The sequence below is a fragment of the Sebastes fasciatus genome, chromosome 9 (genome assembly GCF_043250625.1).
Source record: "Sebastes fasciatus isolate fSebFas1 chromosome 9, fSebFas1.pri, whole genome shotgun sequence".
NCBI classification, from domain to species: Eukaryota; Metazoa; Chordata; class Actinopteri; order Perciformes; family Sebastidae; genus Sebastes; species Sebastes fasciatus.
The window spans coordinates 34,156,019-34,174,947 of record NC_133803.1 but is presented as its reverse complement, the minus strand read 5'-3'; the positions used below and the strand labels follow the sequence as shown (position 1 = coordinate 34,174,947).

The 18,929-nt window shown below is 41.3% G+C and overlaps 1 protein-coding gene across 2 annotated transcripts in view; it reads right to left on the bottom strand.

The window, feature by feature from the left end:
- cdh11 (cadherin 11, type 2, OB-cadherin (osteoblast)) overlaps positions 1-18,929 on the bottom strand; it is a 106,913-nt gene that overhangs the window by 42,574 nt on the left and 45,410 nt on the right. The window contains exon 2 of one of the 2 annotated variants that reach the window (XM_074647381.1): positions 17,834-17,899. The gene's annotated coding sequence lies outside the window, so the exon portion shown is untranslated. The remainder of the gene's footprint in view (positions 1-17,833; positions 17,900-18,929) is intronic. The other variant, XM_074647382.1, reaches the window with a different exon arrangement.

Genomic DNA, 18,929 nt, shown 5'->3' with positions numbered 1-18,929 from the left:
TCACACGCTGTTTTGACAAAAACACATTTTCAAAAATAATTTCAAGGTCAAAATGAAACTTAAAATCTAGAATTCAGTAAACACGATGAGGCCTAAATGATTTGGATGATCATTTCAACCACTGTGACACTGGGTAGAGAGTGCAGGAGGCAGGATGTGACACAGATTACACCGCCGTCTCTTGCCGTTCCTTGAATTTTGATTTGGGCATCGGCCCTTACCGACAGAAGTCTGTGTGTGTCTTTGTGTATATCGTACATTCACGACCCTTCTCCTTCTCCCTCGGATGTTTGTATTATTCAAGTTTCGCGCCACCCACTTCGTAGAAACGTCATCAACATGCCCAGTTGCTCGCTATCGAATACTCCGGACAATGAGCGGCTCTATTCACACACGAGCTCGATCGGACATTACACAGACTTTGTACTACAGGGAGCCGGCAGGGTCAAGTCTGTTTAATGTCCGATCCAACTGATTCGGACATTTGTATTCTCAGCTCCTCTGGGAAATTCTAGATAATTTCCGGGTTGCGTTGCATCTGTAAGAGGGGCTTTAGACATGTGGGAGACTTTTGACCATTAAACATAAAACTCTCTCTTTCTATCACTCCCTATCTCTTAGCACTTTCTCCGTCGGTGTCTCCGTCTGGACTGAGTCTCCCTCTCGTTTCTCTCTCCTCGGTGAACCAAACCTCCAACAGCAGTAATAAACTGCTTGGAAACTATAGAGAGAAAACTTCTTTTCTTTCCCTCTGCTCCAACTTTCTGTCTCTCCTTCTCTCTCTAGGGGTCAGCGGTAATAAAGGTGATTCATTCATGTACCAATGTGATATATGTCCCCGTCTACCTTGGCACACTGTGTGTGATTGTGTATGTGTGTCTCTGTCCATACTTCTTCCCCCTGTCTCCACATATTGGCCGTATCAGGGATGTGTAGGCAAACAATGGTCTGCACAATGTGTACAAAAGGAGTGATACATACATATGAGACTTAAAGGAGAAAGGAGGAGCGCGACGGGGATATTTGTAGTGACTTTTCCTTTTCATATTGGACAAGGCCTTTCAAACAGAGACGCTGTCTGATCTTGAAAAGCAGACATGATGCCGAGCGAACCCTCCAGTCTGTGTTATTTAATCACTGTTTGGATATGTTTTTATCCATAAAGCCGGTACGTTCCAAAGGCAGATTTTCACAGCTATCTGTTAAGATGATGGATGTTGACTATTGTGAACACTTGGAAAGTAAATCATTTATGACTGCCGTGACTTCACCATCTTTACACAGTTCAACACATTTGACATGCCGTTGTTTCTGTCCTGAATTGACCACCGTGAGCCTGAACTCTCCCCGAGCCACGAAACTAAAGGATTCTCTCTGAATTAGGTAAGTGGCCGACACGAACAGGAAATGGATGTAGAATGTGTTGTTTGTTCCCACAGCGTTGCCTCAAGGCGTCATTTGTCCCCTCCGTGTTCTCACAGTCGCTGTATCATCGTTTGTTCCTTCCACATTGGTGTCACCCGGCACGGTGGCGAGTCTGTTCTGACACGAATGATGGCGGTACAACAGAGAACCGTGGTGGTCCCCCAGCCTCACTTTGAACTTAGACCTAGAAATAGATCTGTATATTTTAAAATAACAGCACAGGTAATAAACTCTTTAAAGGGACAGTTAGGGTGTTTTGAAGTGGGGTTGTATGAGGTGCTTATCCATAGTAGGTGTAATACTTACAGTAGATGGCGTTCGCCGGGCCTGCAGCATCAAGAAACAGACAGGAGCACCGACACCGGAGCAAAGCAATATGATTTTCGGGCGACGGGGAGAGCAGAAAAACACATTTGAGCCACCTAAAAGAAAGGCTCACCTAAAGATATTGATATCCATTTAAGTGTACGCTATGTTAAGAATATTTTCATGGCTTTATCTTGCCGTCAGACAGCGTTTCCCTTCTTCTTCCCGACGGGGAACTGAAAGTGAAACATATCTGTGCTCTCTCCAAAGTCAGCAGGCTCAGATGACAAACACAGTTTAGATATGCTATATTCAATAGGTTTCACTTTCAGTTCAGTTCGTAGTCAGAAAATATTCTGAATATAGCGTACACTTAAACAGATTTTTTTAGGTAAAATAAGTTTTTCTGCCGTAGATGATGACGTGATGACCGTCGTCTACTGTAAGTACACCAACTATGGATAAGTACCTCATACGACCCCACTTCTAAACACCCAGACTATCCCTTTAACATTAAGTTTTTACAGGTATCAGATTTGTATTTTTGTATGATAGGTATGTCAAACATTGTGCCATTAGCCTGCTTTGTCATCATGGCATCAGGATGTTATAAGGTCATCTCTGTCCTGATCTAAGAGTGAACTTAGCGAGCGATAAATGGACCAGTATGAGTTTGAGATGTTACCTAACAAGACGCACTGACGGACACCACAAACAACACAACGGTGAATCATTCCTTCACAGAAGAGCTCCTCCAGCCACTGGACCCTTCTATAACACGATTTAAACCAGATGTTTCTGCTGGAATGACAAAGGGGGTCATGCGAGGTTTGAAATGAGACTTTCTGTTACTGCAAAAAAATACATTCCTACTCTCCAAAACAAATCCCACAGTTCCTCTGCTGTAGACACAAAGCTGTGAACTGGAAGGTCTTCTTTCTTTCTATTTTTTTGAAATGTCTGGTTCCTTCGAGCGACGTGTTCAGTGAGGACAGATTTAAGAAGATGAGGGATGGATGAAATGAAGCAACCAGAGAGAGTAAGATGAAGGAGGGAGAGTGAGAGAATGACAAGCAGCAGATATAAAGACAAAGAGTGATCATGTTTCCATCCAACAGCTGTCAGGAGAATTTTAAACAAACTTTTGAGATGTTGAGAAGTTGTTAACCATCCAGTCGTCATTGTTTCCATCTGCTGGGATGAAGCAAATGCACTAGATGCTTGAAAGTTAGGGGGGAAAAAAACTAGATTCATACCGAATAATATAGTCTTTAAGGCTGTCAATCGATTGAAATACTTAATTGTGATTAATCGCATGATTGTCCATAGTTAATCATTATTAATCACAAAATAATCACATTTTATATCTGTTCAAAATGAACCTTAAAGGAAGATTTGTCAAGTATTTAATCCTCTTATCAACATGGGAGTGGACAAATCTGCTGCTTTATGCAAATATATGTATATATTTATTATTAGAAATTAATTAACAACACAAAACATTGACAGATATTGATCCAGAAACCCTCACAGGTACTGCATTTAGCATAAAACAATATGCTCACATCAAAACATGGCAAACTGCAGCCCAACAGGCAACAACAGCTGTCAGTGTGACATGGTTGGTACCAATGGATTCATTAGGTTTTCTAGTTTCATATGATGCCAGTATCTTCACCCTAGCTTTAAAACTGAGCCCGCTACAACCTAAAAATCACAAGTTGTGTTAATGCGTTAAAGAAATGAGTAGCATTAAGATGAATTTCCATAAATGCCACGTTATTACTTTTAGAAAATAAAATACTGCATAAAACCCGAGGACTGCAGAGTGAGAGAGGACAAAGAGGGACACAGACAACTAAAAGACACAGTGACAGACAGTCGGAGTATTAGAGTTCACTTTGGGTGTCTGGTTTCGGCGGCCGGCTCTTTGTGGTCTGTTAAAAGCTTAAAAACAGAGCGGTGCTGAAAACAGACACCCGGCGTTTAGCTCACGCCGCGAAACCTGAGGCTTAATTGCCTTTCAATTAGTGGAACTAATAGGCCTGTGTGTGTGTGGTGTGTGTGTGTGAGAGAGTGTGTGTGTGTCTGTGTGTGCGTGGGGTGTATGTGTGTGAAGTGATTACAAAGAAAGAGCTGCGAAGCTTTCTCAGCATTCAGGAAAATAGGTATTAATGAGAGGCTAGCCACTTCGACACACACACACACACACACACACACACACACACACACACACACACACACACACACGAACACATGAACACCCAGTTACTGCAAAGTTAGACTTCCCTGTGTGTGTACGTGCTTGCAAGTCTGTTATGTGTGTTATGAATTTGTTAGCGTATGTGTGTGTGTGTGTGTGAGGTTTGCTAATTCCTGTTCAGTCATTAGTGAAATCCAAGTGCTAATTACCACCCACACGACCCCACGTCTGCTGTTTTCACACACACACACACACACACACACACACACACACACACACACACACACACACACACACACAGTGTCTTCATGTACTATTATCTCTAATCAACCTCGCTTTAACATCATTAGTATCTCGTTACACGAACAAAGTACTAAATGATCTAGTGCTGTTTTAATGTCCAGATCATGTAGATCTACATAATATATATTATGGAATTTAATTATTATGTCATCTAATTATTATTGTGCAGTTAATGATTATGTTGTTTGATATGCTTTCTCAGCATTTCCTGCTCCGTCAGATAGTAGACTGTGACGAGAGGAGCTGCGAACGATGGTGGGTTTTTTGAAGGCCGATATGATAACGATAGTTTGGAGAAGAAAAAAAAGCTACTTTTACATACGCTGTTTTTAATGTACCATTTTATTGGTCACTCTTAATTTAATCATTAGTAAGACAACATCCTGAAGAGTGACTTCATAGATTACATCGTTGGAATATGTTTTATTTATTTACAGTGGGCGATGCAGCGTTCTGTGGCTTACAGTATGACTGGCCAGGATTACTTCTGTTGTGCGTCCCGTTATATTGTTATTATTAAAGTAACGGTGAATGATTTGTTTTCCTCCCTGTCTGCTTATCGTGGACAAAGAGCTGATAGTGTTGCGTTATATATTCAAGAGATATCTTTTTTTGACGTTGATGTACGTCCCCGTGTGACTGGTGGAGGCTGCACAGCCATCGGCCACTAGTTCCACCGATAACGAGAGTTTATGAAACATCCTATCGGAGCCGATCAATCGGTCTACCTCTAGATGAGAGTGAATGAATCGAGGGTCGGCATTTTGGATTTGGTCTTGTGTACCTCTCATTGGCACACAGCACAAAGCCCAGTTAAAGGCACATGGCATGACTGCATTGCTGACTTTGGTAACACCATGGTCATAGCGTGGTATAGCACGGTAAAAAGTGTGGTGGGTGTAGGCATACACCACCAGTATCCACCACCTGTTATCCATCTCTCTCTGAAGGTAATGCACTTTGTGTCACAGAGCTTTTGATGGATTTTGTTCAGAGAACAGTCTGAAGAGGATCATTTTCCTCAGTGAAGCAGATCTGTTTCCTCCTGGGAGACACAAAAAGCATCAACTGATGTCCTTGTGTGGAAGTGGCACAATCACTGCGAGTGACTGTGTGGACTCACTTAGCTCGGAAGGAGTAAACACTATCCGTAAATTATGTCGCAGGCCTCGGAGAGCAGTTAGAAAACGGGTCTATTATTTCAGCGAAAAGACACAAATACAAGCTACAGGAAGACGTCTTTGTCATCTCTAGAACATGTGGCGTCCAAAGTGTCCACTTCCTGCTTTATGGCTCTCAATAACAGTGCAGTGTTGGATATCAGTCTCATCCAGCTGTGATATACCTGCGTTTACTTTGTAATAGGCTACCTCCTTCATAAATCACTTACGGTTTATTACCGTCCATCAGTTGTGTTTTAATATAGACCCATATGTGGAATTCAAAACTAATTGGTAGTACAATTACTTTTATCAGAGTAATAATTACAACAACTTAGAGAAAGACATCAGCAACGGGTAGACGGACAATGACGACTGGACGGCAAAATGAAACACACATGATGATATATGTTGCTGTGGTGATGGATTAAAATATATTAAATGCAATTATTACACTTTGCCAGTATTCTCTGCCGGCCTCACCTAATTTCACCATCCTGCTCTCGTTCACTAAAATGATAACCGGTTTGCCTGGTTCCATGTGAATACAGCATTACTCCTCCAACATACCCATTTGCACAACAAAAGCATTCGTGGCATGTTATGTTAATTTGAAGAATGCTAAATAAACAGCGGTAATAATAATGAAGAAGACAATGTGCTGACAGCACACACACACACACACACACACACACACACACACACACACACACACACACACACACACACACACACACAAACTTCCCATTTGTTGCGTTCAGCTAACTAGCAGCTAATTAGCTCGGCCATTGTTGTGTTTGGGAAGTCTTAATTCTGTTTAAAGTACTTTATTTCATAAAAATAAACTCTGTTTACGTGTGTATTTTGAGAACATTTTGTTTTGCTCATTTTAATTAGCATCCTCGATTACTGAGAATCACATTAATTTGTATGGAAATAATATGCAATTTGTGAGGGAATTATGTGCAATCAGAACAATTCATCCTGCTAATGAGACGGAGATGGCTTTTTACAATCATTTGGCAAACATGTCTTTTAATAGATTGATGGACCAGTATTCTTTACTCATTTATATCACCATGATTCATCATTTCATATCATGCATTTAATCAAAGACTGGTTGCAGCACAAAACCAGTATCTCCCACATGGAGAGAATAGTTAGTCTTTGCATGGTTAAACTATTTCAAGTACCATTCGTCATGTTTTTACAGAACTTACTGCGACTTGTACTGCAAGTTCTGCTCCAGCATTCACAGCAAGATATAAACTGTTGCTCCTCCCTGTATATGAAAGGTCAGGCAATGAAAAATGTGTTTTGGACGCAGTGAAAGATAATAAAAACATAAACAATGCCGGTAATGGGGCTGAGTGTTTCAGCGGGGGTGCATCATTCTGCTGTTTTTCTGATTTGGCCTTTTAAATTCAGAAGGAAATCCTCTGGGCTCAAAGAAAGACGACGACGGAAACCAATCAGCTCTTTGTGTTCTTCCCAAATGAGCGTCCGAAATAGACGATAAAACAACGGGCGGGCTGATGAGACGCAGTTAAGCTCGAGGCGCAACAATGTTGCTCCAATTAGCCCGCTGACCGCTGTTTATTGGCCTGCATGGGAATGCCCTCTTCCTTGACTCCTTAACTTTGTGACTATTAGGCCTTTCTCTCCTGATAATTGGAAAGACGAACTCCACATTCGCAGTTAATTATGATGAGCAATCTCCAAAATGGCCAACACTAGAATTAAACTTGTGGAAGTGAAAGCGATGTTGTGTAAAGGTCCTCGTTCTAACGACTACGTCGGAATTGACTTATTGGCGTAAATGGGAACCGTATAATGTGGTGTGTTGAAGGGTGTCCTTAATTAACCAGCTCTTTAATTATCCCTCCATCCTTCTCTTTCTCTCTTTCTCTCTTTCTGCATGTTCCTATTGTCTGTTTCTCTTTTTCCTTCGTTCACTTCACAGTCCAGCAGGATCCATCTTAGCAATTACAGCTTTGCATTGCAGCGTCGGAGTGACACTGTAATTACTGCCGGAGACGTTTAGACTTAGGAATGGAAAAATGAATATGTATAATCACATGGTGCTGCAAAACATCACAGGCTGTATTCTTGTTTATCCCATTTTGCTTATTATCTCTCACTTTGAGAAAAATGGCTCACGACCTCTCAGAAGCTGCCAGACTTTTTCTTTGCACCGCTTTCAAACATGTCCAGAATCAATCATCAAGTCTCCTTCTTCTTCATGTGTGTACACGCATCCACACATGGTTAATGAATGAAGTACGACTCATTGGGGACATCTGCAGAGGTTCAGAGTTCACAGTCACACACACTCTCTCCATCACGAGGGATTCATGACACTGTCACCGCACCTTTTAATCTGAGAGAGGGATAAAAAGACGGATGAGTACGACAGGAGACGGGCCAAGACAAACAGAGAGAGAGAGAGTGAGAGAGAGAGTGAGAGAAAGGGGAATAGTCTTTGGGAAAAAGTTGTGTCTCAATCATAAGAATATACGATTCCTGGAATAGAAATTGAGGAGGGAAGTTTGAAGAATTTATGCTACGGAAAAGAAAGCAAAACCTGAGACTCTCTGTGCTGCTCTCTCTGTCTTTCTCACTCCATTTCTCTCTCTCTCTCTGTGTGTGTGAGTGTGTGGTTTTGGTCTATAGCCCCTAAGGGAGGGCGAGAAACAGAGAGGTGGGGGGGGCAGGAAACGGTGGCGTCTGGAATTGATTTGAGGCTAAAAGGAAAAAATAAAATACTTCAGATTCTTAAAGGCTCGGGGAGCAGGGACACAAGACCACAAAGAAATGAAGAAAGGTGGGAGAGAGAGAGAGGGAGGGAGAGAGAGAGAGAGAGAGAGGGAGAGAGAGAGGCCGCATAAACACAAAAAGAAAATGAAAAAAGAGGTATAAAGCAAACGTAAAGAAGGATTTATACTTCTGTAATAAAGTCTGTGAGGTTGCTATAAGTACACTGTGGCCGGATCGTCGGTGTAGTTTAAAGCTCTTTAAAGAAAAACAAAGTTCTAGAGGCTACGTGGAGAGAATGTGATTCTTCTGCTTGGGTTATTTGTATTTCCTCTCGTCCAGTAGGGATGTCACAATACCAGACATTTAGTAGTCGACACCAATACCAGTGGAATTTGACGATTCTCGATACCCAATTTGATACCACGGTAAAAAACAAAAGTATGTTGATGTACTTCAACATCCACTCCTTTATTACCGTTTGCATACTGTTTTTTTTTGTTAGGAAGTTAAACAGCTCATAATTCCCTCTCTGTTATCTATTTTATATTGCTGTGAGAACATCTCCTTCAACCTATACTGTATTTATTTGTTTTAATAATTCATAATTCAGAAGTTTCTCGCCAAAGGCTACCAAATACTAGGTACATTTGGTTTGCAGTAAAAAGACAAGGTATCCATTATGGCACATTTTACAGACACAATAGACAAACGTGATACAAAATGCTCGAGGCTCCACTGATCACTAAAACCACTAAAATACAATGAATAAATAAAGAAGCAAGCGTTGCTTCTGTAGCATCTGTACAGTGTTATCATGATAATGTTATAATTGACCTTCGCCCAACACTCATTTTTACTGAATAGAGCATGAACGCATCATAATGTACTTAATAAGCAGGACGAGAGCTAGTTAGCGTTAGCTGTTAGCAACCGGTAAGCAGAACAGTTCTGCATGGAGCTAACTGCTAATGTTAACTAGTTCTTGTCCTGCCAATTTCAACACTGATTGTTTTTGACAACGCAGCATTATCAGGCCAAAAAAATAGGGTTTACTGCATCCCAAACGCATTTTCTATTGTCTTTCTCGAGCCCTGACGGTACCTACTGTAGAAAAAAAATGTTGGCATTGAATTGGTACCGAGGTATCCACTCTCGTGACATCCCTAGTGTCCATTGATGATGTAGATTGTTGACAGAGAAAACATTTGATTTTAAGGACAGATGAGTTTATATTCAAGGCGTGAGAATGTACAGAATATCAGCTTTGGCACCAATTTTGCATCAGCGTCAGTCAATGAATGAAGCCATGTGCATGAATATAGTGTAACTCAGGCTTAGAGTAAGAGAGATGAATGACCATGAAATCAAAGGGGGAATAAGAAAATAGATGAGAAGAAGAGAAATGGGAAAGTAGAGCAACTTCTGTGGAGAACTGGAGTGAAGGGAAGACGAGGAGAAAAAGGGAGTAGAGTAACTTGAGACGCTGCTGCAGCGGCTTGAGATTCACTTTAAAACCTGTTTCACACTACAGCTGTGGAACTGTTTATTCTCTATCCCATTTCAGCAGCAGTGTGGAAGCATCCAACTCTGCACTGCGGTCCCCACACATGTAGGAAAATGTTTCCTGACGAAGGATCTGAACTAGGCTGAACCACTGATGCTGCAAAACGATGAAAACTTACATAAACTAATGAGATGCACAGAAAGCACACCCGTCTATAAGGTCATACTGAAACAATAGTTTATTTGACACGAAATAGTCCTTTTAAAGTCCATGTTAGGAGATAAAGTGGTTGAGAAAAAATGACTCTCTTGTTCATCCTCTGAGCCACAACTGTCTTCAATAATTACTTCCAATATTGATACCAAACTCAACTTTTCAAACTGTGCAAATCAACTAACTGGTTTGTGTTTATATATTTTTGAATTTCTGAGTTGTCAACGTATTCTCATACAACGGTTCGTATGATATCTTACAAAAGTTGTTGCAGGTTTAGCTACGAACGGTGTATGAGACCAGCATCACCAGAGAGAGAGAGCCGTCTAACATTTACAGTAAAAGGTCAGAGGTTAAAGAAAACAAATATGTTCATGAGGGAGTTTTAATGGAAACACTTCATTGTGTTGAATGCAGTTGAATGTGTTGCTTTACCATAACATTTCTGCTGTTAAAGCACTCTTTTGAAATGACATAACATTAGTAATTAAATCCCCCTTCAGTCCAGCGTTCTTCGTGCATTAACTGTGAAAACTGTGAATCACTGCACTGCGGAGGACCAGCGAATGCACCATTAACTGATCAGCGGGAAGCCCCGTTCATCTTATTAGCAAAGCTCGTTAAACCGACCACAACAATGATGAGCGCCGTTGTGTGTTATTGGCCCCCGTGCAACAGTTGCCCAGCTGCCAAACCGCCGCAGATGGAGAAGAAAGAGGCAGGTAAAAGAATCTAATTCACGCTGCCTTATAAAATCCACCGCAAACTAGTGGAACCACGAGGAAAACAAATAATGGACGACCGAGAAATGAAGAGATCAACTGCAATTGCGAAGCAGTGTGGGAACGAGAGGAAGAAAGAGAGACCAACAGAGAGGGATTTGTGTCCAGCTAGGTTAGCCATGTGTGTTCATGCTTTAGCGAGCTCAGCGAGTCTGTTCCAACATGATGAATAGAGACTAAAGATATTAGAATATGAGACAGAAAGAGAGGGAGAGATATCAAAGAGAGGCTGAGAGGATAGGAGGTGGAAATCCTCTTTTTTTCCATTCTTCCCTATAGAGAAACGAGAGAGTTAATCCTCAGGGGCTTACATTTGTTTTTTCTCCCTCTATCTTTCTGTATTTCACTATCTCTGCTTTCTGACATTCCCTCTGCTCCCTCCTGATCTTGGCTTTTCCTCCCTCTCATTCATTTTTCTGCTCTCATTCTGCTGTTAACCATCACCCATATTTGCATCTTTCTCCCCTCCGTGCCTTTCTCTTGTTGAATGTTCCTGAATCCCTGAATCTTTCCCTCTCTCCCCTCCATCCCCTCTGATTCCTTGCAGGGTTTATGGGTTTATGAAGCATGGTAATCTCACTGCAAACACGTTTATCTGCTCATTCTTTCTCTTCCTTTCCCCTCCTCTCTTTTTTTTCTTCTCCTTGTTGCTCAGCAGGGATGTGAGCCGTGCGAAGATGCTTATAGGATATTTACGTTTTGATCCGTGCACACGGAACAGAGCGAAATGTATAGAGAGAAGAGGGAGGATCGGCACGAAACGGTGCAACGACATGCAGAACAGACGAGCGTAAAGAAGAGCCGAACAAGACCAAACAGAGCGGTGAATACAAATTCATAGCATGACACCACCGATAAAGGCCAACGCAGAGCAGAGCGGAATAAAAATGAAAGGCGTACATGCAGGGATGAGGGGGGGGGGGGAGTCTCATCTGATCTTTAAAAAAATCTCTGAGAAACAGACAGATCTATCTTTCTATCCATCCATCCCATTTGATCCATGTGCAATGGTTTAAAGCAATGAAACACATCCCATTTGGGTCATTGTTTCCAGTGGAGATCCAGGTGGCTCTGTGACGGTAGGCTCGGTCGATCAAGCCAAGCCTGTAATCTCATATTGGAGGATAACTCCGTATCTTGCATCCTTTGAGCCCCCCTAAAAAGCAATTTCCCTCCATCCTGAAATGCCATTTTCTCCTGATAGTAGATCCCTTAAGCTTTCAAATTAAACATCATCACCTGATCTCATCACTCAGTGTTCCCAAAGCTCTGATCATCAGCTGTGCACCTGTTTTATATAAGCACACATCCAGGACAGGTTTTTTTACACAAAATCAGGCTGTAATAGAGAAGAGCTTCCCATGGCACAGAAATAAGACATCTGGAAACTCTGGAGTCCGGTATCTTCACTTCTCTGCCCACAGGAAGTGAGAAAGTGAATCAGCTAATCACTCCTTCCACGGAAAGATAGAATACCACATCAGGTTTTTACCCTTCTCTTGTTTTGTAGAGACTTTAAAACATCACAGACCTGCAGGGTTGATAGAAGTGTTTACTGACGGGGCATTTCAACCATCCCGGGTTGTGAAGTTCATATTTTTTAGCTGCCATTTAAATTCTCCAATCTCTGAAGATGCTCAGGGCACAAAGAGGCAGAAACATGTCAGTGACATTCAATTATAAGTTTTAATTCAATGCCAGTGTTAGCTCTGTCAGAGGGAGGATTTCAAATTGCCAGATATTTAATATAAATGAGGCTGCAATTATTACATTTTAAAAACACAATAGTTTCATTACTGCTTACTGCACCAGCCACAAAATGTTCTCTTACTGTGCAGTTGAAAAAGATCTAAAGCTGAAATAGTCTTCTGCTGTAATGGACCTCACACTCCTTTTTACACATTAAGCTGATGCTCTTATTCAGGATGGCTGAGTGCAACAGTAAGCTTAAACCACAACACTGCAAATAGTCCAAAAAGACATCCAGAGAAGCATCAAAGCCTCGGTCGGTGTCCAGACAGCATCTGTAGTGACACGCGTCCGTTAGCCTCGGATGATCCCGGAGATGTGATGGCAGCAGGAAGGCTCCGTCAAAGGACTGATGTTTCAGAGATGTAGCCTCTGCCATCATCACCAACAGCTATGTCTATTTAGCAGTCTAAAACCAGCCATTCTGAAGTGGCCACACAATCAACAGGTAATAATGAAATACTGATTCATCCCACTCCAACACTGCCGCCTCACAAGTACACACGAGATAACACACAGCCCAGCCTCCGGTATCCCAGTGAGATGGTGTCAGGTGTTGGATGGGGATGGAAGCAGCTAAGAAATGGTTAACAAGCAACATCTTTAATTGAGTTATGAACAGACCAATCAGAACCAATTTCTCAAATGGTTTTGCTTTGGACCTCCTCACATGTACATTTATTTACTACCAGCTTCTAAGAGAAATCAGTCAACAAGCTCAGGAAGGTTTTCTTGGGAAGCTACAGACTACTTCCCGGCATCCCAAACTGTCACTGACTACGTTTACATGCACAGTAATATTCCACTATTATTCAGAATATGACAATAATGTGAATTTCATACGGGTCATGTAAACAGCATATTCCATTTGTATATTCTGAATTCGACCTTATTCCCTTTGGATTATTTTCTGATGAAGACATGTGGGATATGTTGATATTATTCAAGTTTTAGGAGCATTCTTCGGACGTGATTACAGCACATTTGGAATATTTGTCTGTTGTCAGTTCATGTCCAGCTCTGTGTGTTGAATACAAACCAACGAGCAGACAGTCTGCAGAGATGCATGCAAAAGAAAACCCATATTTCTGGTCAGAAGGACAAACACAGCTGCTTTTAAATATTATGAAAGACTTGGATATCAACAGGTTTTCTGATATGCGCAAATATAACAACGCCGACCTTTTGAAGAAGGTGACAGAGGGAGACTGTGTTCACACGGTCAAACAAGTCCGCCACTGGTAACATTAATCAGAGAGCACGGCTGCATGTAAACGGGAATATTAATTTTCATTAGCCATGTAAACAGCTTAATAGTAATATTGTCTTTTTCGGAATTAGGCCTGCCCACTCTTAGTCGATTAGTCGACTAATCGGTTATCTTGGTCTTAGTCGACTAAGATTGCTTTAGTCATTTTTTATGCTTTTTCATGCTGACTCATTTCCAAGAAACTTCAGAGCACCTCTCTGGGAAACACCAGATTTAAAGTGGTGCTTTTGTTTTACAGATCTGTTGATGAGTGTTAGTTAACTAAGAATTCCTTTGGGCAAAAACTGGAATATTGTGTGCATGTAAACGGGAATGTTTGTGGGATATTTGTTTTAATGAGCCATGTAAACAGCTTTGTAGGAATATTGTCTTTTTCAGAAAATCTTATGTGCATGTAAACGTAGTGGTTGTTGCAGCTCAGTGGACCTCTGATCTGGATGAATTGAATCACATGGCAGCTGTTTGTGTTTGTTTGTGTGGGGGGGGCGGGGAAGGGCAGTGTCTTTAAAAGTCTCTGCAGGTTTTCCAGAGTATTTTATTGATGTGTGCTTTTTTTTATATCTAGCTCTCAATCAGTCAGGCTGCTGGGTAATCAATACTGGTAGAGGGCATTAAAAGCCACTCTGTGTGTTTGTGTAAATCCCTGGAAAAGGAATCTTCTCCTCCCTAATTCCTGCTCCTTATCTCTCCTCCCAGACACCCATCAGTGTCACTTTTTTAAAGATATATGAGGCTGATAGTTAACGAGTTTTAACAGCATTTTACACTCTCTCTCTCTCTCTCTCTCTCTCTTATCGGCACTGTGCTGCACCCTCCGCTGACTTTATGTGTTAATACTGTATATACACTGCTGCACTTTAATACTTGTTACGTTAACATTTACTGCTGTACCCTAGTTAGCTAATGTCAGACGTGTTTCAGTGGGTTAAGGGAATAATTGCCAGTGTGACATTAAACAGAGCTTGAACTTTAACTGGTTTCCTTTTAAAGACAAAATGTAAAGACACCTGATTTTGGATCCATGCATCTGCCATCGCAGCAAAGTCTCTGCATGTTGAAATCATGTTTTTCTTATCCTTAAGTGGCCACATGATTGACGCATAATTATAAATTAATAAATGTAATCACATCCACTGCCAGATTCCAGTGAGCTCCAGAGTTGGAACAAGTATCCACAAATGCACAAGCAACAAGGCACAAACGCTGCGAGGAGCAGTCGTGACCTGATCGACCCACTTTTTGAGGCACAAATGTCTTATACACAGTAGATCAGATCATTAGCAGATCAGAAAAACTTGCTTTTTGAGCTGGCTTTTTGATGTTTTGCTGGTACAAACCTTTGGCAGAAGCACACTGTAGTTTCAGGGGAATTCTCCCTTTCAAAATCTCATTTTGGAATCGTCACACTGCAGCTAAACTTAATCTGCAATGATGCTGATGTAAGCATTACATTCGCTGTAGTTAAAAGCATGCTAAATCAGCACGCGCGTCACATAAATGTATGCAAACAAAAACCAAAGCAGCAACGTGGAGTGTTTCATGTGAAATTAACTTCAAATCTCAAAATAAATGTGAACTAATTGTTGACATATGTTGCCTTCCCTAAAGTGATGAGCAGGAGTTTGGAGGATTGTGCGTTAGCAGCTCTGCCGCCAGACAAGATAAATTCTAACGAGCCTCAAGCCTTTGGCCGAGGAAAAGATCTGTGGTTGAACTGCCTGTGAGCTGAAATGGAGCGCAATTTAGAAACTATCTCCCCATATCATGAGAACACAACAAGTGCAGAGAGAGAGAGAATGGATGCTTGTCCTAATATCCTCCTGCTATCTCTGTGTGTGAAACCGGTATAGACTGAAATAACTGCAGAAACATGGCCCAGGGCTGCACCATGCATGCACACACAGCCACGTAAACACACACGGAACAATAAATCTGTTGCTTTCTTTCAGCAGTGAAGAGGAGAAGGCACTAATCTGAGAGAGAGAGAGAGAGAGAGAGAGAGAGGTAGAGATGCACAGAGAGAGAGAGAGAGAGAGAGAGGTAGAGATGCACAGAGAGAGAGAGAGAGAGAGAGAGAGGTAGAGATGCACAGAGAGAGAGAGGGGTGATGTGGCCTGAGACGGCTTCAGATAAGCACTTTTGTTCCTTCTATCTCTTTTCCTACAAACTCTTTGTCAGTTTGCCTGCCACGCACCGGGTTGTCACGGTGACAGAAGAGGTCATCTGGATGAATGCCTCCTATTATGGGATATGTGCTCAGATCCCCGATTTGGAGGTCAAAAGGTTAAACATCCAATCAGCGCGCAGCTAAAACCCTTTGAAAACCAGGAATCATAATAAGTTACAGGCGGAATCAATAGAAGTCAATGAGGACATATTTCATGGGCGGCCACAGTGAATAATCCAGATGGAGGAAGAGCTTCAGTCTTCATTCATGTCCGACTGATAGGAGTTTTTTAAAGGACAACATTTAAGCCTCTAATAACTGATAATTTGGCCGTATTAAATATTTATAAATGTGGCCATCCTCTTCACTTAATGCAGTCAGTGTTTCCACAACAGCTGATCTTCCAACACGGTCTCACAGCAGTTTATGAAATAGTCATGAAATTAAATATATTTGTTTCATGTACATAAACACACATTTTTTTGCGACGTTCAGCACGACTTTCAAAAACGTTTCTTTTGTGCTTTTTCCTACGAATTTCCAGCAACACACGTGTCATTTACCGCTTCTGTCTTTTCAAAATAAAATTACTTAGTTAGGTTTAGGAAAATATCGAGTACGTTAGGCTTAAGCAACAAAACTACTGAGTTAGTCTTAGGAACAGATCGACTTGGTTAGGCTTGGTAACAAATAATTTAGTTAGGTTTAGGAAAAGATCGAGTCGGTAAGGCTTAGGAAACAAACTTCGTAGTAAGGCTTAGGAAACAGATCGACTTGGTTAGGCTTAGGCAACAAAACTACTTGGTTAGGTTTAGGAAAAGATGGCGGTTTGGGTTAAAATAACTCCGGAAGTGCTGCAACTTAAGTACGGAAGTAGTTCTGGTTTCACGTGGGATACGAACAGCGGTCTCCTGGGTGAAAGTCCTGTTTTTTTGACCCACCCATCAAAATTGATTTTGTGCTGACCATCACGAAAAAGAAGAAATGTGAAATTATACACTAAATTTTGTGACTATTTCACGAACTGCTGTGCGAACTGAATTGTTGCCTTAAAAGAAAACCAATACATTGATCTAACCTTCAGACATGGGATGATGACAACATACTGTACTGCTAGTGCAAGTCCCATTATAGTATACTCATCACTTTAGAAGCACATCAACAAGAACAATGTGTCATAAGTTGTGCTATGAACCGTGATATTTTAAATTGTTAATATTAGTGTCCTTCATCATGATCTCTTTTCTGTGTCTTCCACTCCCAACATTTCTTTCCCACTTAACATATTCAAAGATATGTTTATTACTGTGTTCCTGTCTGACCAACCGTCTCCGAGTCTTTCTACCTATTTGTCTTTTTCCAGTTTCCAGCGTGCAGCTGACGGATTAGAATATGCTGTTCTGAAATCGGCTCGTCAGCCTGCCAGCCACTGATAAGCACACTCAGGATCGATTAGATCTGCCCTTAATCTATTCAACTTTTTCAGGCGAATGAAAAAAAAAAATGCTTAGTATGGGAGATGTGAGGTGCACGATACGGTGACTTTGGGAACACGGGCCCAGAGGGCAAATGCATTGTAAGCTGCATTTTCAGGCGTGAGATCATATTAAATATGCATTTTTTTACAAGTCCTCTTTAACACGCTGCTGTAGGCAAATACAAGCTAAACAATTCAGAATAATTTTCTATTAACCATGAAGGACAGAGAAACAGAAAGAGAGAAAGAAAGGGAAAACAACAGACATATATATATATATATATAATAATATAATGAAAGAAGGGATGAATGAAAGAATGTGAGATAAAGCCCTCTGTGTGCTTTCACCCTTCACTCTCAGTTGCTCTCTATATCTCTGAAAGAGAGGGAGCCAGTTAGCAGAATGCTAAACAGGCAAGTGGGGCCTGATGTGTCAATGCCAATTCACAAGCCTTTTGACACACACACACACACACACACACACACATCATAGGAAAGAAAAGATGGCAGAACGCACCTTTAGCTCATTACTGGCGTCGGATTCGTTGAGGGTTTTCTCCTCCGCACGGTGACACAGATCTGCCTGAGAGGAAGAGGAGAGGGAATTTAGATTAATCACATGTAAGAACTATCATTTTATCGAAGGGGAAAAGGTTGAAAGACGCTGCATATTATGTGATTATGATGCAATTAGACGTGTTAATTGAATGTACTGTATATCTCATTATGTTGTGTGTGTAATTATGCAGGAGGATAGAGTACAGGGAGAGATGTGTGATTTGTTTATGTCTGAATATTTATCAGAAGGTAAAAGAAAACAGGAAGTAAACTGTGAAATGAGGAGTTTGGCTTGTATGCAAATGTAAACAAACCTCCTTTAACCTCTAAATGCGTGAGAAGCTGTCAGATACTTTCTAATCCGCCTTTCTAAAGCTCTCTACAATGAACTTCCAAGTTTAAAAAAAAATAATTCCAAGCCATTAAATAAGCACATCAACAAAGACGGCAGCAGGATGACGGTCTTCATGTTGCCCTCCCAAATCTATTGCATTCCACTTCCTCGTATCAAAACAACCGTACCGTAGTAATGCATGACTGGAGTGAGTAAAATATAAGTTCAATATATTTAATTCATGTGTTGACTCCGTCCAGCGCTGCTCTAAATTCACCGAGCCACTTCCCGGATGTACAGTGCACCGGCCTGCGGCGAGTTTGTGCTTGTTAAGACTTCCAGCATTGGGCCTGATGTATGAGCACAGTGGACAGACTGCAGTCTAAACAGTATGGACACAAAAACTAACTCAGAGTTCAGCTTCTGCTGTTGTTGTTCTGATTCATTACCGTGTACATCACACCCCAACAACACAGGATCCTTCTGATTGACTGGAGGGTGTCTTTAAAAACTGTATATCTGAACTAGAGGTGTCCAAACCCCAGTGGGTTTGGGCTTAACATATGAATGTTAAATGTTACGATGAGGAAACATTACATACTTCTACTGCGGTACTTCAATATTCTGCAGAAACTATTACATAGAATGAAACCTTTAAAAAAGGATGACAGTTTGACGTCGGCATGTCTCTGTTCCTTTAGTGATTGCATAACTGCAACAT